Here is a 21,828-nt window from a genome sequence, read left to right on the forward strand (position 1 = left end):
ATACCGAAGGTTGTTCGGGGTCCCGGATGTGATCACATACATGACGAGGAGTCTCGAAATGGTCGAGACATAAAGATTGATATATTGGAAGCCTATCTTTGGATATCGGAAGTGTTCCGGGTGAAATCGGGATTTTACCGGAGTACCGGGAGGTTACCGGAACCCCCCGGGAACCATATGGGCCTTGATGGGCCTTAGTGGAAAGGAGAAAGGGGCAGCCCAAGGTGGCCGCGCGCCTCCCCCCCCCCTTCCCCTAGTCCTATTAGGACTAGGAGAGGTGGCCGGCCCCCCTCTCTCTCTTTCCCCCCCTCAAGGAGTCCTATTCCAACTAGGATTGGGGGGGACTACTCCCAGAGGGAGTAGGACTCTCCTGGCGCGCCTCCTATGGCCGGCCAGCCTCCCCCTCTAGTCCTTTATATACTGAGGCAGAGGCACCCTAGAACACACAAGTTGATCCGTGATCTATTCCTTAGCCGTGTGCGGTGCGGTGCCCCCTGCCACCATAGTCCTCGATAATACTGTAGCGGAGTTTAGGCGAAGCCCTGCTGCTGTAGTGCATCAAGATCGTCACCACGCCGTCGTGCTGACGGAACTCTTCCCCGACGCTTTGCTGGATCGGAGTCCGGGGATCGTCATCGAGCTGAACGTGTGCACGAACTCGGAGGTGCCGTAGTTTCGGTGCTTGATCGGTTGGATCGTGAAGATGTACGACTACTTCCTCTACGTTGTGTCATCGCTTCCGCAGTCGGTCTGCGTGGGTACGTAGACAACACTCTCCCCTCTCGTTGCGATGCATCACATGATCTTGCGTGTGTGTAGGAAAATTTTTGAAATTACTACGAAACCCAACAGGGGTTGTACTGTCCGGATCCAGTCAGGCACCCGGACCATCGGGTTTTGGCCACGAGCTGGGACCACTGGGAAGCGGCTCTCCACGCGGACCATGAGACCCATGCCAAGGCCGTGATCACTACTTTCTGGGTGAGTTCTCTTCAGAAGCATAAGTCCATTCTAGTTTCATGAATGATTTAACTCATGGCTTTTTCCATTGTTGTTTCATGCATGATTGTAGAAATTCTGTCGAGTTCTTCCGGAGCACAGGGCCAGAGCGGACCAGATCGTGTTGTGCCAATACAAGAAGAAGGCCCGCCAGATACAGTACGAGGTGCGCTATGTGGCCATCTCGACATACTATCACGACGCTCTTGTTGTGAAGATGACCAAGGAAGAAGCGCGGAGGATGGGCATTACCTTGGAGAGGCACGAGTACTTGGCGGTAAGTATAAATGATTTTTCATTATGATTTCATTATGCTTTCATTACCTTGTGGTACATTTCATTATTTCGTGTTGACAGACCATTATGCTTTCATTATGTAGGTGTGTCCAAATTGGTGTTATGGAAAAGACGAGTCCTGGGCGGCATTGGTGGATCTTTGGTGTGATGAGGCTGGAGCCTGGGCGGCTATGAGAATCAAAAACAAGGCTAACCGCGGGAAGGAGGGAGTACATGCTCAGGGAAACCGAAACCACTATCTCCACAAGGCAGTTAATGTATGACTAACCCCATTAAACATTCTTCTTCTTCTATTTACCATCACTTTCTTATGTATGACTAATCTCTGTTTGGTGGTGTAGGAGGAGAAACTGAAGCGGCCGCTCTCACACATGTAGGCGTGGGAGATCGCCCATACGCGGAAGGACCCCAAGCCTGGAGAGCCCAAGTACTACGGCAAGAAGACCGCGGGGAGGAAGAAGGCCTACTCCGAAGCGTATCTGAAGTTACATCCTGACACACCTGACCCCATTGCGGCGGATCTGGATGAGAGGGCGGTGGTGAGCATGGGGCCCAAGGAGCACGGTCGGGAGGCAGTTCTCGATGTTGTGGTCACTCCTACTATCTCCTACACACAGCTCCGTCGGATCGACCCGAGCCTAAGCCAGCGCACGAGCCAGCCAGTGACTAGTGCAGAGTCACAGTACCTCTTTCAGGAGCAACAATCTGTAAGTATTTTCCCTCTTATCTTCATTGCTCACTTTATTTTCCGCATTTAGTAGTTTTATGAGTTCCATCATGTCATACCATAGGCCTACCTGGAGTACACACGCCAGGAGACCATGGCGTGGCATGAGAGGCTTTATGAACACCAAGTGCAGAGGGATCGCCAGATGCAGCGGGCTTTTCAGGAAATGGCGGTCGGCAGGTGTCCTCAGTTGCAGCCAGCACAATGTCCTCCAGCACAACCAGTGCTGCTGACCTTTGAGGAGTTTGTGGCACAGAACGCTGGCCCCTCGCCGGTTAGTTCATCCCCAATCTATTCACCCAAAGGATGGCATGCCTTTCAACACAGTCATATATCCCGTGAATATATCTTTTCAACATCCAGGGAACAGGTGGATCTACCGTTGGCGGTGGTCTTCGCAGCACTCCCGAGACACGGAGCCCGACCACTCCGATCCACGGAGGCGGAGGTGGGGGGCGGTCTTGGCGGTAGCGCTGCCGCTAGCAGTGACGACCTGGGCTTCGGCGGTCTTGGCGGTGACGACCTCCGCGGTGCTCGACGTCCTGGCGCTTAAGCCTTGTGTGTGGTGATGATCCTTGAGATGACTTGTGTGTGGTGATGATCCTTTAGATGACTTGTGTGCTTCTCTATATGCGTATGCGTATGTTTATGTTGATTGTGATGATGCTTATGAATATATTGTTGTGATGGTGCCGGATGATATCCCGTTGTGTTCTATATGTCTATTTCCATCATATATATCTGCTGATATGTGTTGTATATTTGAATTGAATTGATCTGAAAACAAACAAAAAAAGAAAGAAAAAAATCAAATGCAAACTATGCCGACGGCTATGCCGACGAGCCGTCGGCATAGGGCTGGCGTGAGCTCCTAGTAGCTGATACGTGGCGCCTATGCCGACGGCCTAGCCGTCGGCACAGTTTTTAAACTAAGCCGACGGCTAGGCCGTCGGCATAGATGCCACGTGGCAGCTGCTGGTAGCTCTGGAGGAAGGAATAGACAGCATAGTTTGACACTAAGCCGACGGCTAGCCCGTCGACATACCCTGTCCCACGAGCAGCGTCTGGTCGCCACGTGGCACACCTCAGCCGACGGCTAGGCCGTCGGCGTAGTTTGAAACTAAGTCGAAGGCAACTACGCCGACGGCCTAGCCGTCGGCTTAGGTGTGCCAGGTGGCGACCAGGCATTGGGCAAACTTGACGGCGGTCGCCGTTAGGCGTGAACGTTGCCGACAGCCAGGGTCGTCGGTGTAGTTGTACGGCCCCCGTCGGGAAAGCTACTATGCCGACGGCTTTTCTACGCCGACGTCCTCCCGGACTATGCCGACGTATATGTTGCCGACGGCCCTATGCCGACGTGGGCCGTCGGCATAGGTCTGTCCCGACGGGATTCAGGGCTATGCCGACGGCCCTGGTCGTCGGCATAGGGGGTGATTCTAGTAGTGGTTCTCAGATTTCATAGTCAAAATTTAGCCTGTTATCAACTGAAGTTTGGACCTAGACAAAAAAAGATAGCATCTTTGCTGGAGTGGAATAGAAAATCAGAGAAAGTTGAGAAACCATCACAATATTCTAACTACAGATTTATGAAGACACCAAGAAAACACATGCACTTTTTTTTGCACGAAACCAGATAGGCATTTCATTAGCTGTCATTCATTGAAATTCTGTTATTTACAGAAATTAGTCCACACAATCACATGGTACTCATTATACCAGCAGGAGCCTAACATCATGTTTGGCTAATTTTGCCGGAACAGGAGCTGCTTACTTACAAACATATTTACATCATGCAAACTGCACGATAAATTTCCGTGTTTTTACATATAATATCATCGTTCTGCACTCTTCATGAGTTGATCAACGACAAGCAATCTGATGTTCTTTCCATTTTTTGAAAACATGCTTGTGCTGCAAAGCTCAGAGCATGTCTTATAGCTAAAGCTTTAATTACTTCCAGATTTTTCCACTTGATCAACATAGCCCCTTATGGCTGCTTGTACAAATCACAAAGTGACTCAGATTCCATCTTCTCCAATGGTTTCCGCTCAGCCTCCTTTTCTCCAATGCTGAAGTTGTTCCCAATTCTGCTGCAAAGAATGAATTAGCAAGTTAGTCAATTAGATAGTGAAGTATACGTGTGCTATCCATGACATCGCAACTTGACAAGTGACAAACATGGAGGAGACTTTGTCCATGGTGAGATAATCTTAATCTTTGTGGTTGCCATTATTTACATCATGAAGGTTGTTCTGCTGACACCTACCATTTCCGAAAGCTAAGGTGCTGAGCAATGATTAATCAAAGTTTAATGGTCAATAGTTCTACTGAAACGAAATAGATTGACACTAAAGAAAACAATAAACATGAGAAAAGGGGAGCTGGGCGAGCAGAACAAAAAAGGAATTGGAGACGTACTTGCGTCCTTTGGCTGGCGGCCGCACTCTGTCTATCCTGTGCCAGACAAGGGGCGGGATGGGGATGAAGGAGATGACAGCAAAACGGGACGATTGGCCGGTGGCAAACGACGGAGACGACTGCGGCGGCGGCGACAAGAGATGCGGCGGGCGCCTAAAGCTGACCAGAGTCCAGATGGGTTAGGGATCGTGCTCCCGGTCCAGCCAAGCCGAAGTTTTAGAGGCTGCGGGTTGTTTTGGAGCCGAACGCAGGGGCGCTCGAGCCGAGAGAACCAACTAACCGAGCGTACGAGGAGCGAATCGTTGTCGTCGGATGGCGAGGTGGACCACGTGGCGTCATCTCAGATAGGGTACGCACGGAGAGGACTTTGCAGCCCGTATGCATGGAATTTTTTCCCAGATTTTCAGCTTTGTTGCGGCAATGGCTCATTTATAGCGAGTTGGAAGGACTGTCGCGTACAGCGCTTCTGTCTATGGGCCACGCAGCCCAACATGAGAGGGAGTGGCGTCACTCTCTTCCCTGCCACGGGCAAATTACATGCACGTGTTATTTTTCCTTTTTCCTTTATTTCAATTTTTTGTTTTTATTATATATTTTCAAAACAAACAAATACATATTTTCAAAATTAATAATAATGCCCAGCATGACTTTTAAAAAATGTTAACACAGAGTAATTTTTTGTTAGCGTAACTGCAAAAAAATGTTGTTGTCATTCAAAAAATATGTTCATGACAGTTAAAAAGTTTACAATGCAAAAACCTATTTGCCCAATTCAAAAACATCTATAAAAATAAAAAATAAACATTTTTTAAATGCAAAGACATTTTAAAAATTGTGTTTTCTGAACAATTCAAACATTTTTATGAAAACCAAAACATTTTTTCAAATTTATGAGTTCACAAAACACAATTTTTTTGTCATTTTTTATAAAATACTGAAAAAATAAAAAATAGAATCAGAAAAAGACACAAAATGAACATGTAAAGAATAAAAAAGCAATCAAAAACCGATCAGAAACCTTCTGGAAGGTACCCACAAGCAGGTTATGTAGTATTGTTCGCTATCTACAAATTGGCTGGCCGTTTACATGGATCGCTCATTTGTGCGAAAGGCCTCCTATACATCAAATAGGGTAACGCCTATTTTACTCTCATAAGAGAAGCCGGCCCTTGTCGCATAGCTCCCCCAATCACCTTTTGTCCATGGCGAGAGCACATCCGTACAAGTGACACAACGTTCGCTTGCAAAGCACTTGGCATCAAAAGTTTTAAATTGCAGGTTTCCTATTTTTAATCAATTCATCAGTTGAATGAATTAATCTTTACTTCTCCAATTAAAGAAACTTCACATAAGAAGAGTGAAATGTAATCGGTTAACCAATCTTCATTGTTTAAGTTTGACAAAGGTATCATATACATCCCCATTCCTTTACTCCACACCCCACCATCCAAAATCATCTCTCTTACTCCCTTCTGCCTCTCTTCAACGTACATAGGCATTCCGTTGGAGCCCACTCTACCATTCTTTGGCTGAGTTAGCAACTAGAAGTATAGAGGAAGGCAAATCAAGGATTTTGGTCAAATTTCAAATCAAAGTTAATTTTAGATTTTATGATTAAATATTTATTGTTGAAAGTCTTTTAGTTGCATATTCATCGAATTAATCAAATGTCTCGCAAAGTTCATTACAATGTGTTGAATGACTCCACAACATAGTTGGAATGTTTGTGCTCTGGGACTTCTATTGTTGTTTCCATTTCCGGCCATCACCAGAGGCTACCATGATGGTGTTGATGGTGTTGATGGTGTAGTGTTGGTCATTAATGGTGATGATGCAAACGTGACTTTGTTTCTAGGAGGAGAAGCAATCCAAAAAACTAAAGTATGGGGATTTGATCTAATGGTGGAACCAGCTATTAGAATTAACCAGTCACATGTTCACCTACCAATTAGCTATGGAAATATTCTTCTCATAGTTGACCTCATTTTGTTGTCTTCCATATATGCAATTGCTTAGAATCTAGGTTTAGGAGATTCACGTCATTATCTCTGATATACACACATTGTAGACATGTCATGTTATGTGGGCGACAATTCTCGGTAGACAGAAATGATATATTCGAAAGAAGAAAAACTCTAGATTTAGGATAAGGAGGAAATGAGAAGGATGAGTGAACAAACATGACATGTCATGGGGGAAGGATGACTTGCTAATCGTACAACTATGGACTCAGGTAGTCAGGTGAAGGAAATATGCCCTAGAGGCAATAATAAAAGTGTTATTTATATTTCATTATATCATGATAAATGTTTATTATTCATGCTAGAATTGTATTAACCGGAAACTTAGTACAGGTGTGAATACATAGACAAACAGAGTGTCACTAGTATGCCTCTACTTGACTGGCTCGTTAATCAAAGATGGTTAAGTTTCCTAGCCATGGACAAGAGTTGTCATTTGATGAACGGGATCACATCATTAGAGAATGATGTGATTGACTTGACCCATCCGTTAGCTTAGCACTATGATCGTTTAGTTTATTGCAATTGCTTTCTTCACAACTTATACATGTTCCTATGACTATGAGATTATGCAACTCCCGTTTACCGGAGGAACACTTAGTGTGCTATCAAACGTCACAACGTAACTGGGTGATTATAAAGATGCTCTACAAGTGTCTCCGATGTTGTTTGTTGAGTTGGCATAGATCGATATTAGGATTTGTCACTTCGATTGTTAGAGAGGTATCTCTGGGCACTCTCGGTAATGCACATCACAATAAGCCTTGCAAGCAATGTGACTAATGAGTTAGTTACGGGATGATGCATTAAGTAACGAGTAAAGAGACTTGCCGGTAATGAGATTGAACTAGGTATGATGATACCGACGATCGAATCTCAGGCAAGTAACATACCGATGACAAAGGGAACAACGTATGTTGTTATGCGGTTTGGCCGATAAAGATCTTCATAGAATATGTAGGAGCCAATATGAGCATCCTGGTTTCGCTATTGATTATTGACCGGAGATGAGTCTCGGTCATGTCTACATATTTCTCGAACCCGTATGGTCCGCACGCTTAACGTTCGATGACGATCGGTATAATGAGTTTATGTGTTTTGATGTACCGAAGGTAGTTCGGAGTCCCGGATGTGATCACAGACATGACGAGGAGTCTGGAAATGGTCGAGAAATAAAGAATGATATATTGGACGATGTTATTCGGACACCGGATGAGTTCCGGGGGTCACCGGATAAATATCGGAGTGCCGGAAGGGTTATCAGAACCACCGAAGAAGTAATGGGCCTTATTGGGCCTAGGGGAGAGAGAGAGGCTGCCAAGGGCTGGCCGCCGCCCCCCCCCCCTGTTGGGGAACGTAGTAATTTCAAAAAAATCCTACGCACACGTAAGACCATGGTGATGCATAGCAACGAGAGGGGAGAGTGTCGTCCACGTACCCTCGTAGACCGTTAAGCGGAAGCGTTATGACAACGTGGTTGATGTAGTCGTACGTCTTCACGATCGACCGATCCTCAGTACCGAACGTACGGCACCTCCGCGTTCAGCACGCGTTCAGCACACGTTCAACTCGGTGACGTCTCGCGAACTCACGATCCAGTAGAGCTCGAGGAAGAGTTTCGTCAGCACGACGGTGTGGTGACGATGTTGATGAAGCTACCGCCGCAGGGCTTCGCCTAAGCACCGCTACAGTATGACCGAGGTGGATTATAGTGGAGGGGGCACCGCACACGGCTGGGAGAGATCAATGATCAACTTGTGTGTTCTAGGGTGCCCCCTGCCCCCGTATATAAAGGAGCAAGGGGGAGGCCGGCCGGCCCTATAGGGCGCACCAGGAAGAGGAGTCCTCCTCCTAGTAGGAGTACGACTCCCCTCTTTCCTACTCCTACTAGGAGGGGGAAAGGAAAGGGAGGTGCCCCCCCCCTTCCTAGTCCAATTCGGACCAGAGGGGGAGGGGCGCGCGGCCTGCCCTGGCCGGCCCCTATCTCTCTCTCCACTAGGGCCCAACAAGGCCCATTAACCCGGGGGGTTCCGGTAACCCCTCCGGCACTCCGGTAAAATCCTGATTTCACCCGGAATTCTTCCGATGTCCAAATGTAGGCTTCCAATATATCAATCTTTATGTCTCGACCATTCCGAGACTCCTCGTCATGTCCGTGATCATATCCGGGACTCTGAACTACCTTCGGTACATCAAAACATATAAACTCATAATACCGATCGTCATAGAACTTTAAGCGTGCGGACCCTACTGGTTCGAGAACTATGTAGACATGACCGAGACACTTCTCCGGTCAATAACCAATAGCGGAACATGGATGCTCATATTGGTTCCTACATATTCTACGAAGATCTTTATCGGTCAAACCGCATAACAACATACGTTGTTCCCTTTGTCATCGGTATGTTACTTGCCCGAGATTCGATCATCGGTATCTCAATACCTAGCTCAATCTCGTTACCGGCAAGTCTCTTTACTCATTCTGTAATGCATCATCCCGCAACTAGCTCATTAGTTGCATTGCTTGCAAGGCTTATAGTGATGTGCATTACCGAGAGGGCCCAGAGATACCTCTCCGACAATCGGAGTGACAAATCCTAATCTTGATCCATGCCAACTCAAGAAACACCATCGGAGACACCTGTATAGCGCCTTTATAATCACCCAGTTACGTTGTGATGTTTGGTAGCACACAAAGTGTTCCTCCGATATTCAGGAGTTGCATGATCTCATAGTCATAGGAGCATGTATAGTTATGGAGAAAGCAATAGCAAAAAACTAAACGATCATCGTGCTAAGCTAACGGATGGGTCAAGTCAATCGAATCATTCTCTAATGATGTGATTCCGTTAATCAAATGACAACTCACGTCTATGGTTAGGAAACATAACCATCATTGATTCAACGAGCTAGTCAAGTAGAGGCAAACTAGTGACACTCTGTTTGTCTATGTATTCACACATGTACTAAGTTTCCGGTTAATACAATTCTAGCATGAATAATAAACATTTATCATGATATAAGGAAATAAATAATAACTTTATTATTGCCTCTAGGGCATATTTCCTTCAGTCTCCCACTTGCACTAGAGTCAATAATCTAGTTCACATCTTTATGTGATTAGTTCACATCTCCATGTGACTAATACCCAAAGGGTTTACTAGATTCAATAACCTAGTTCACATCGCTATGTGATTAACACCCAAAGAGTGATCATGTTTTGCTTATGAGAGAAGTTTAGTCTACGGGTCCGCAACATTCAGATCCGTAAATATTTCGCAAATTTCTATGTCTACAATGCTCTGCACGGAGCTACTCTAGATAATTGCTCCCATTTTCAATATGTATCCAGATCGAGACTTGGAGTCATCTAGATCGATGTAAAAAGCTTGCGTTGACGTAACTCTTTACAACGAACTCTTTTATCACCTCCATAACCGAGAAATATTTCCTTAGTCCTCTAAGGATAATTTTGACCGCTGTCCAGTTATCTACTCCTAGATCACTATTGTACTCCCTTGCCAGAAAGATACTAAGGTATACAATAGGACTGGTAAACAGCATAGTATAGTTTATAGAACCTATGACTGAGGCATAGGGAAAGATTTTTCATTCTCTTTCTATTTTTCTGTTGTGGTCGGGTTTTGAGTCTTTACTCAACTTCACACCATGCAACACAGGCAAGAACACCTTCTTTGACTGTACTCATTGAAAAAACTTATCAAGCGTCTTGATCTATCTCTATATATCTTGATGCTTAATGTGTAAGCAGCTTCATCAAGGTCTTTCTTTGAAAAACTCTTTTCAAACACTTCTTTATGCTTTCTAGAAAATTCTACATTATTTCCGATCAACAATATGCCATTCACATATACTTATCAGAAATGCTATAGTGCTCCCATTCACTTTCTTGTAAATACAGGCTTCACCGCAAGTCTGTATAAAACCATATGCTTTGATCACTTTATCAAAGCATATATTCCAACTCCGAGATGCTTGGACCAGTCCATAGATGGATCGCTGGAGCTTGCTCACTTTGTTAGCACATTTAGGATCGACAAAACCTTCTGGTTGGATCATATACAACTCTTCTTTTAAGAAATCCATGAAGGAATGCAGTTTTGACATCCATTTGCCAGATTTCATAAAATGCGGCAACTGCTAACATGATTCAGACAGACTTTTAAGAATCGATACGAGTGAGAAAATCTCATCGTAGTCAACACCTTGAATTTGTTGAAAACATTTTGCGACAATTCGAGCTTTGTAGATAGTAACACTACTATCAGCATCCGTCTTCCTCTTAAAGATCCATTTATTCTTAATGACTCACCGATCATCGGGCAAGTCAATCAAAGTCCATACTTTGTTCTCATACATGGATCCCATCTCAGATTTCATGGCCTCAAGCCATTTCGCGGAATCTGGGCTCATCATCGCTTGCTCATAGTTCGTAGGTTCGTCATGGTCAAGTAACATGAAATCCAGAACAGGATTATTGTACCACTCTGGTGCGGATCTCACTATGGTTCACCTACGAGGTTCGGTAGTGATACGTCTCCGTCGTATCTATTTTCCCAAACACTTTTGCCCTTTTTTTGGACCCTGACTTGCATGATTTGAATGGAACTAACCCAGACTGACGCTGTTTTCAGCAGAATTGCCATGCTGTTATTTATGTGCAGAAACAAAAGTTCTCGGAATGACCTAGAACTCCACGGAGATTATTTTTGGAAATAATAAAAAATACTGGCAAAGAATCAAGGCCAGGGGGCCCACACCCTAGCCACGAGGGTGGGGGCGCGGCTGCCCCCCTGGGCACACCCCCCTGCCTCGTGGGCCCCCTGGTGCTCCACCGACCTCCACTCCAACTCCATATATTCGTGTTCGGAGAGAAAAAATAGAGGGGAAGGATTCATCGCGTTTTACGATACGGAGCCACTGCCAAGCCCTAAACTCTCTCGGGATGGCTGATCTGGAGTCCGTTCGAGGCTCCGGAGAGGGGAATCCGTCGCCATCGTCATCATCAACCATCCTCCATCACCAATTTCATGATGCTCACCGCCGTGCGTGAGTAATTCCATCATAGGCTTGCTGGACGGTGATGGGTTGGATGAGATTTATCATGTAATCGAGTAAGTTTTGTTAGGGTTTGATCCCTAGTATCCACTATGTTCTGATATTGATGTTGCTATGGCTTTGCTATGCTTAATTCTTGTCACTAGGGTCCGAGTGCCATGATTTCAGATCTGAACCTATTTTGTTTTCATGAATATATGTGAGTTCTTGATCCTATCTTGCAAGTCTATAGTCACCTACTATGTGTTATGATCCGGCAACCCCGAAGTGACAATAATCGGGACCACTCCCGATGATGACCATAGTTTGAGGAGTTCATGTATTCACCATGTGTTAATGCTTTGGTCCAGTACTCTATTAAAAGGAGGCCTTAATATCCCTTAGATTCCTCTAGGACCCTGCTGCCACGGGAGGGTAGGACAAAAGATGCCATGCAAGTTCTTTCCCATAAGCATGTATGACTATATTCGGAATACATGCCTACATTACATTGATGACTTGGAGCAAGTTCTGTGTCACCCTATGTTATGACTGTTACATGATGAACCGCATCCGACATAATTCTCCATCACCGATCCAATGCCTACGAGCTTTCCACATATTGTTCTTCGCTTATTTAATTTTCCGTTGCTATTGTTATCATCACTACAAAATACCAAAAATATTACTTTTGCTACCATTACCTTTTGCTATCGTTACCACTACTATCATATTACTTTGCTACTAAACACTTTGCTGCAGATATTAAGTTTCCAGGTGTGGTTGAATTGACAACTCAGCTACTAATACTTGAGAATATTCTTTGGCTCACCTTGTGTCGAATCAATAAATTTGGGTTGAATACTCTACCCTCGAAAACTATCGCGATCCCCTATACTTGTGGGTTATCAAGACTATTTTCTGGCGCCGTTGCCGGGGAGCATAGCTCTATTCTTTGAGTCACTTGAGATTTATATCTGCTTATCATTATGAAGAACTTGTGAGATCCAAAAACCAAGATTTATCCATCAATTACGAGGGGAGGTAAGGACTGCCATCTAGCTCTGCACTTGATTCACCTTCTGTTTTGAGTAAGCTTGCGACACCTAAACCTACTTCTGCTATTAATTCTGATATGTCGCATATTATTGATGATGCCACTTCTGCTATGCATGATACTTATGATGAAACTACTTCTATGCTAGATACTACTATGCCACTTGGTGAATTTCTTGATGAACAACTTGCTTGGGCTAGAGAGAATGAAATTATTGAAACTGATAATATTGAGGAGAGTAATGATGAAGGCTCTCCTAATAAATATGAATTGCATGTTGTGCCTGAGGGCTATTGACGGTGTCCTGGACTAGGGGGTACTCACCACGTCGTCTCCCGGTCAGTTAGATTGGGCCGAGGACCCCCATGGCCGTATACTCATGGGCCAGTTCGGACAGTTGCCGCATACAAGGAAGATTACACAAGACTTGGTGGTCAAGACAAGGGCTCCTCCCCCACCGGCGTATTCGGCTAAGACTCTTGTTATCCTAGGCCTCTGGTGCATTATATAAACCAGGGCCAGGCTAGTCGACAGATATACGAACAAGCATACCATAGGCTAGCTTTTAGGGTTTAGCCTCTATGATCTCGTGGTAGATCAAGTCTTGTAATACTCATATTATCAAGAACAATCAAGCAGGATGTAGGGTATTACCTCCATCAAGAGGGCCCGAACCTGGGTAAAACATCGTGTCTCCTGCCTCCTGTTACCATCCGCCTTAGATGCACAGTTCGGGACCCCCTACCCGAGATCCGCCGGTTTTGACACCGACATTGGTGCTTTCATTGAGAGTTCGGTTGTGTGATTGGCAAAAGGATCGATGGCTCGTTTGCAGATTAACTGGGACGTCGACATCTTCGTCACCGGCTCGACTAGTCACCTTGGCTGGACCGAGGACTGCGCCCTACCTCCGATCGTCATGTTCGGATGAGGGCTTTCATCAACATCAACTCCGATCTCTATCAAGATCATGGAGGAATCATCCAGGGAGCCCGGGGGCTCAACGTCAACATTGCCCTCGGGCGACCGTGCGGTTTTTCTGGACAGCGAACTTGTATCCGCCACCACCGCCTCCTCAAGTGTCATTTTAACGATTGCTTCGGTGGAATTGTGCGGAATTGAGTCTACAACAACCCTGGAAAATTTCGCCGAGTTCCGATGGAGGAATCTCTGGCAATCAGCGGTATACCGGAGCCCTGTCAAATCATTACACATAATTTGTGATTTTACTCTGGATATCGATCCTTAATTCGGCCACCCGTGCCCGCGTTAAGGCTCGTGGGCTACTGGGCTTCGGGCTTATCATTTACTAATATTAAAGGGGCATATCGATCCCCTGATCTGGTGTTGCCACCCGACCAGTGTCTCGGGGGCTATTGCATTGGCAATCCAGTGCAGAAAAAATAAGTGCAATATAGTTTTCAAGGATATTATGATCCTTAGGTTGGTCGGCCGCACCCAACCTGAGTCTCGAGGACTCTGCACACCGATTTTTGTGTCCCGAAGTATTCTGCCGAGCTAGGAGTTGATCCTCAGACCGATTTTGCAAATCAACCTGAGTCTCAGCGGCTACTAGGATCAGCGGTCTTATGTCATCCTTCAGGTGCATCTCGGGTTTTAGACCAATACACACCTTGAGGGCTACTAGCTATATATCTCGGCAGAGAATAAATTGCATCAATAAAAAATATTGACAAAAAAATCGGCCCACAGTCGGGGTGGTGCACCACCTCGGAAGTAGTCTGGCATAAAGCTCGGGCGCTAGTGGCTGGCTCCATAGAGGGCATTTCCGGCATTGAGCTCGGATAAACTCCTTCGACCTTTTTAAACCAAGGTGATTTATGACACCTCGGATATAGTCCTGCGTTGGAGCTCAGATACAGTCCGGTGTTGGAGCTTGGACATAGTTCGGCGTTGGAGCTCGGATACATTCCGGCGTTGGAGCTCGGAAGCGGTCCGGCGTTGGTGCTCATCTGCAAAAGATACCTCGAATGCAGTCCGGGGTTGGAGCTCGGACGCAAGAGGGCGCTGTCGCCCGGGAAGAACTTCAAACCCGATGCGTGGCATAAAAATAACAAGGCATTGATAAAGGCCGGAAACTTAAAGGGGTTCCTCGGATACCCGACGTATAAACTCTTCGGATGCACGTTGGTGATCCTCAAGATCGAAGAAGATTTGTTGAACCAGTTTTCAAGACCGACGACCGAAGATGAAGAACAGTTCAGAAGAATCGAGGAGCGTCCCCAACTTGAAGACCGATTCAGGGGGCTACTGACGGTGTCCTGGACTAGGGGGTACTCACCACGTCGCCTCCCGGTCAGTTAGATTGCGCCGAGGACCCCCATGGCCATATACTCATGCGCCAGTTCGGACAGTTGCCGCATATAAGGAAGATTCCACAAGACTTGGTGGTCAAAACAAGTACTCCTCCCTCACCGGCGTATTCGGCTAGGACTCTTGTTATCGTAGGCCTCTGGTGCCTTATATAAACCAGGGCCAGGCTAGTCGATAGATATACAAACAATCATACCATAGGCTACCTTTTAGGGTTTAGCCTCTACGATCTCGTGGTAGATCAACTCTTGTAATACTCATATCATCAAGAACAATCAAGCAGGACATAGGGTATTACCTCCATCAAGAGGGCCCGAACCTGGGTAAAACATAGTGTCCCCTACCTCCTGTTACCATCCGCCTTAGACGCACAGTTCGGGACTCCCTACCTGAGATTCGCCGGTTTTGACACCGACATTGGTGCTTTCATTGAGAGTTCCGCTATGTGATCGGCAAAAGGATCGATGGCTCGTCTGCAGATTAACTATGATGTTGACATCTTCGTCACCGGCTCGACTGGTCACCTTGGCTTGACCGAGGACTGTGCCCTGCCTCCTATCGTCATGTTCGGACGGGGTCTTTCATCAACACCAACTCCGATCTCTATCAAGATCATGGAGGAATCATCCATGGAGCTCGGGGGCTCAACGTCAACATTGTCCTCTGGCGACTGTGCTGTTTTTTTGGATAGCGAACGCGTATCCGCCGCCACCGCCTCCTCGAGTGTCGTTTCAACGATCGCTTCGGTGGAATTGTGCGGAATCGAGTCTACAACAACCCTGGAAAATTTCGACGAGTTCCAATGGTGGAATCTCTGACAATCTACGATATATCGGAGCCCTGTCAAATCCAGGAGGGAATCTGGACAAGTTTAGGGCGTGGTCTCCAGAGCCCAGCTCGGAAGTCCTTTGGAAGATCCAATCATTCATCTGCTGCGGAATTCCCATATATACCACCCCTCTAAATTGCAGCTCGATCCGACCGTCCAAACTCTGAGAGCCTTCTGATTAGTGCATCACTTTTCAGATATGTTTCCTGCGCGAATACGGATCCTAACCGAATTCATGTTTCTTTATGAACGTGATATTTGACAACCTTATTTTCTTCTAAGGTATTGTGCGTTGTTTTTAACACGCGCCCATAAAATTTTATTCCTCCTCTGAGGTAATCTTCGCCATCACGCTGGTGTCAAACCAGTCCGGCAATATAGCTCCACGACTGACGACTTGCGCTAGACATGTCGCCACTTTTTTAGCCGAGCTCAACTTCTTCGGATCCTCACCTCGGCGATCCGAATAAGAGTTCGGAATCGCCAAGGATAAATCATCACCAACATCGTCGCCCCACGGATTACACAGAGCAGGCACACCGGCATCGCCGCATGGTCACTTCATCAAACCAGCATTGACCGCGTCACAAGTTACGACCTGGGTCGGCATGGCCGCACTGTTGCTTCTTCGAGCCAATGTCCATCACACCGAACTACTTCAACACCTCGGCTGACATGGTAGCTACAACAACTCCTCATCGGCCTGCTCCATCACCTCGGCTAGACCGGGGACTTGGCTATTTCTTCATCAACATACTCCGATGACTTCGGCATCACCAGCCGACCAGCTTCGTCACGTTAGCTGGACCGAGGGCTTCGCCTCGGCAAGCCAACATTTGCCAGCATCACCAGGCCATCGCTTTATCGCCCATCAGGCAATGGGTGTGCGGATCGATCCCCGATTTTGGGAGTCGCTTTTCTTCGGAATGCTACAACAAATAAACCAGGTGCTATTAATCCTAACAATTTTTGCTTGTTGGGTTTATTTTTCTTAATGAGTTATTACTCTGGTTTGTTTCATCATCTGTACACAGGTATATCAAATGGCGGCCACATTAAAAATGGTCGCGTGGTGGTTCGGTCAGTTTCCGTACATAGTTCGGCGAACACCGCATCCGGATCCCGACCCGCCCTGCAAATTCAGGCTTTGTCATGCCTTCACTGCATCACGCTGACACCCTGCATCGATATTGGCTTTGGCACCAGGCCACATTTCTTTAAATAAATTATTTTTGCGTAAAGCAATTATGCAAGGATTATATATATCTTATTATTATTTCCTGGACCGCACTGTTTTATGTGTGCAGGTAATCGATTTTGACTGCGTTAGGTGGTCACTACTCCGGAGTGCCGAACTCCTTGCTCAGACACCTCGGGCCTGGGGGCTGGGACCTCGGCCATGCCGAGGACTGCGAACCTTGTCGGATCTGTCACACATCAATTGGCGTCTTCATCCCGCCAAAAGCCCGAATCGCGTCATCAACACCAAGCACATTAACCAGCTAAGTTGCTTTCATGCTCAAAAACTTTCAGTTTTAAATTTTGTTCGGTTCGACCAAGCATTATACTTTTCGGCACAAAGTTGTTTGTGACAAAGTTCCTTGCCCAAACTTTGTTTGTGACGCGCATATTCAAATACCCCATTTATTTGGGGGCTCCCTTGATGGAGCTTTTCCTCTTGCATATGATTATACTTGTACGGCTTCGTTCCTTGTTCGTGTATTACGCCACAATATGCACCATATTGACCTAAGCGATTTGCAAGCTGGGTTGCCTCGCTCCTGTGTTTACCCCTATGTTCCCGATTGTTCGGCTAGGGAGTAAAGGGAGCACCTCTGCGATTGTCACGACCGGGTCATTCGAGCTCTGACCTCAAACTGGGTGAAGCCGAAATCTAGCGCTCTTATTGTTTTCAATCATGGTCGGCACACATCGGAACTCATGAGTACAAAAAATCTATTGCACAAGTCTCATAGTAATAATGAGCACCGAAGAAAGGTATTGGTGGGGGTACTATTTTCTTTGAAGATGCTTCTTACACTTCGTCAGTAATATAGCATAAGTTCCCTGAGCGCGCTTTGTCTGTTACAGCCTTATGGCCTGATTGCCTGGTCATCGGAAACACCGTCGATACTCTCGACAGGTGGAGTACATGACACTTTTTGGCCCTTGGACGAAGAGGGAGAAGCCGACGGTCGGTTAAGACGCGTTTAAAGTTCGGGTGAACATAGATATGATATAAGTACTTCGGTACATACAATCATTATACATAAAAATCTTTTACCCAAGTCACTTGGGGGCTCTTAAAATTTATATGAGCTATTTTATAGTAAATGTGTTTTCTTCTTGGTCATTGCAAAGTCTTTTTCTACCGCTCCTTTTTTCACTCGAGTTTATGGTCAACAGCCGGATAGCATGTCTTCTCTCTGAAAGCCGCTTGAGTTTAGTTTGCTAAACTGACCTCGGAGAAGTACTCCGCCTTTGGGATAAGGAGCTTGAAGCCGTAGGCTGACCCGCGTGAAGTCTTGAGATCGGATGTGTCATGTTAAAGCATGACAGAAGCACATTTTTTTCCAATTTTTGGATTGGCACCGGACACTTGATCTTGTTCGGACGTCAAGTTTTTACTGACGTTTTTTGGTTTTCCAAGGTTATGGCACTTTCAAACTATTTGTGTGTTTTCAGCACAAGTCTCGCAGTGCAACGCTGGACACCTTTAGAGATTCGGCAAAAACATTCTCGGATATTGCTATATATGCACCGGTTTCGAGTTGTGTCTTCGGTCAATAATTGGGTTGCCCGGCTCCTGCGCTTGCCTCCTACGTTCCACTTTGTTTGGCTAGGTGTGCAAAGGGAGAACCACTGCGATTGTGCTTCCAGCTCACATGGTTAAGCACCTCAGTGGAGAAAGCCGAAAACTGACTATCACAATAAGCGTAAACTGGTCAGTGATCCGATGACTATGTTAAATGACGGGCCATTCATAACATTGGCCGAAGTGTTTACGGCTTGACCTCGACTATCGCCGAACACTACCGGGGGCTAGTAACTGGCCTCCCAAACTAAATCCTCAATATTTTGCTCTTACATTAGAGCTGAGGTTTCATGATCATGCTTAGCATGACAACCCAAAGAAAGGAACCGATCGCGAGACTATTTTCTTTGGAAGACATTTCTTATGTTAAACAGTAATATAACATATCTCTCTGCGTACCTTTGTTTATAAAACCGTATGGCCAGATTGTCTTGTTTGTCGTAAATCTTTGCCCTTATAAAGGCTTTATAAAGTAGGACAAACACTCCTCGGCTACTGGCCGAGGAGGTGGAAGCCGATGGTTGGTCAACAAAGTTTTGTACAATGCGGATCCGAGCATTAATGATGTAAAGTACTTGGATACATAGAATCATTACACATAATTTGTGGTTTTACTCTTGATATCGATCCTTAATTCGGCCACCCGTGCCCGCATTAAGGCTCGGAGGCTACTGGGCTTCGGGCTTATCATTTACTAATATTAAAGGGGCATATCGATCCCCTGATCTGGTGTTGCCACCCGACCAGTGTCTCGGGGGCTATTGCATTGGCAATCCAATGCAGAAAATTTAAGTGCAATATAGTTTTTGAGGAGATTATGATCCTCAGGTTGGTCGGCCGCACCCAACCTAATTCTCGATGACTCTGCACACCGCTTTTTGTGTCCCGAAGTATTCTGCCGAGCTAGGAGTTGATCCTCAGACCGATTTTGCAAATCAACCTGAGTCTCAGCGGCTACTGGGATTAGCGGTCTTATGTCATCCTTCAGGTGCATCTCGGGTTTTAGACCGATACACACCTTGAGGGCTACTAGATATATATCTCGGCAGAGAATAAAATGCACCAATAAAAATTTTGACAAAAAATCGGCCCACAGTCGGGGTGGTGCACCACCTCAGAAGCAGTCCGGCATAAAGCTCGGGCGCTAGAGGCTGGCTCCATAGAGGGCATTTCCGGCATTGAGCTCGGCTAAACTCCTTCAACCTTTTTGAACCAAGGTGATTTATGACACCTTGGATATAGTCCAGCGTTGGAGCTCGGATACAGTCCGGCGTTGGAGCTTGGACATAGTCCGGCGTTGGAGCTCGGATACATTCCGGCGTTGGAGCTCGGAAGCGGTCCGGCGTTGGTGCTCGTCTGCAAAAGATACCACGAATGCAGTCCGGCGTTGGAGCTCGGACGCAAGAGGGCGCTGCCGCCTGGGAACAACTTCAAACCCGATGCATGGCATAAAAATAACAAGGCATTGATAAAGGCCGGAAACTTAAAGGGGTTCCTCGGATACCCGACGTATAAACTCTTCAGATGCATGTTCGTGATCCTCAAGATCGAAGAAGATTTGTTGAACCAGTTTTCAAGACTGACGAGCGAAGATGAAGAACAGTTCAGAAGAATCGAGGAGCGTCCCCAACTTGAAGACCGGTTCAGGGGGCTATTGACGGTGTCCTGGACTAGGGGGTACTCGTCTCCCGGTCAGTTAGATTGGGCCGAGGACCCCCATGGCCATATACTCATGAGCCAGTTCGGACAGTTGCGGCATACAAGGAAGATTCTACAAGACTTGGTGGTCAAGACAAGGACTCCTCCCCCACCGGCATATTCGGCTAGGACTCTTGTTATCCTAGGCCTCTGGTGCATTATATAAACCAGGGCCAGGCTAGTCGATAGATATACAAACAATCATACCATAGGCTAGCTTTTAGGGTTTAGCCTCTACGATCTCGTGGTAGATCAACTCTTGTAATACTCATATCATCAAGAACAATCAAGCAGGACGTAGGGTATTACCTCCATCAAGAGGGCCCGAACCTGGGTAAAACATCGTGTCCCCTGCCTCCTGTTACCATCCGCCTTAGACACACAATTCGGGACCCCCTACCCGAGATCCGCCGGTTTTGACACTGACAGCTATGTTATGGATGAAGAAACTAAAAGAGACTTTCTTGCATGCAATGATAGAAGTGATCTTAAGAAATTATTAGCTAAGCTTAAACAAAAAAATCTGAATGCTAGAATGAAATATGATCCCGCTTATGCTATTTCACCTATCTTTGTTACTGATAAGGATTATGAATTCTCTATTGATCCTGATATAATTACTTTGGTTGAATCTGATCCTTTTTATTGTTATGAATCTGAAACTGTTGTGGCACATCTTACTAAATTAAATGATATAGCCACCCTATTCACTAATGATGAGAGAACTCGCTACTTTTATATCCTTAAAATATTTCCGTTCTCATTAAAGGGTGATGCTAAGATATGGTTTAATTCTCTTGATCCTGGTTGTGTGCGTAGTCCCCAGGATATGATTTATTACTTCTCTGCTAAATATTTCCCTGCTCATAAGAAACAAGCTGCCTTAAGGGATATATATAATTTTGTGCAAATTGAAGAAGAGAGTCTCCCACAAGCTTGGAGGAGGCTTCTCCAATTACTTAATGCTTTGCCTGATCACCCTCTTAAGAAAAATGAAATACTTGATATCTTTTATAATGGACTAACCGATGCTTCCAGAGATTACCTGGATAGTTGTGCTGGTTCTGTTTTCAGGGAAAGAACACCAGATGAAGCTGAAATTCTATTGAATAATGTGTTGACAAATGAAAATAATTGGACACTTCATGAGCCAACTCCTGAGCCTATTCCTAAACCAACTCCGAAGAAAAGAGGTGTTCTATTTCTCAGTCCTGAAGATATGCAAGAGGCAAAGAAATCTATGAAGGAAAAGGGTATTAAAGCTGAAGATGTTAAGAATTTACCTCCTATCAAAGAAATACATGGTCTTAATTTACTGCCTGTTGAAGAAATATATGGTCTAAATCCATCACCTATTGAAGAAACACATGGTCTTGATAACCCGACACAGGTAGTAAAGGTAAATTCTCTCTATAGATATGATAAAGCTGAAATCCCTCCTACTAAGTTTGCTAGCCAATGTTTGGATGAGTTTGATAACTTTATGGTTAAGCAAGAAGACTTCAATGCTTATTTTGGTAGATAATTGAAACAAAATGCTTATATGATTGAACACTTGGGTGATTATATGTCTAG

This window comes from Triticum urartu, chromosome 3 (genome assembly GCF_003073215.2).
Source record: "Triticum urartu cultivar G1812 chromosome 3, Tu2.1, whole genome shotgun sequence".
Lineage (NCBI taxonomy): Eukaryota > Viridiplantae > Streptophyta > Magnoliopsida > Poales > Poaceae > Triticum > Triticum urartu.